General features: G+C 43.4%; 1 protein-coding gene across 1 annotated transcript in view; it reads right to left on the bottom strand.

The window, feature by feature from the left end:
* The window catches only part of KIF4A (kinesin family member 4A), a 134,023-nt gene that overhangs the window by 44,680 nt on the left and 88,901 nt on the right, over nt 1-442 (bottom strand). The window lies entirely within an intron of this gene.

The following is a 442-nucleotide window of genomic DNA, read 5'->3' as shown; positions in this document are numbered from 1 at the left end:
AGAGTGGCTCATTATGCCTGGACTGTGCAAGCAATATGACTTACCCTGAGCACACTGCTTTCCTTCTGGGGGTCTAGAATTTTCATATGTGCTAGGGAGAGAATGCCTACATGGATTAACCCTGCTAACAATCCTGGATTCCTAGGCTCATGGGAGCTTCCCTGATAGACAACATTTCACACACATTGTTAAAACCCATTGCTGGAGGAATTAAGTACATACCATGTGACTCCATTGGAAGAAGACTCTTGGAAGCACTCAGTTTCCTACAGACTTTGCCCCATGTGCTTTTTCCCTTTGCTGATTTTGTTTTGTGTACTTCCACTATAATAAACCTTAGCTGTGAGTATGACTATACTTGAGTCCTGTGATTCCTCCTGGTGAACTGCTGAACCTGGGGGTGGTCTCATCTATGTAAACAATTAACAACACTATCTACCTC

This window comes from Bison bison, unplaced genomic scaffold, assembly GCF_000754665.1.
Source record: "Bison bison bison isolate TAMUID 2011002044 unplaced genomic scaffold, Bison_UMD1.0 scf7180017864537, whole genome shotgun sequence".
Classification (NCBI taxonomy): Eukaryota; Metazoa; Chordata; class Mammalia; order Artiodactyla; family Bovidae; genus Bison; species Bison bison.
Note: the sequence above shows the minus strand (reverse complement) of the source record. Positions and strands in the feature narration are given on the sequence as shown.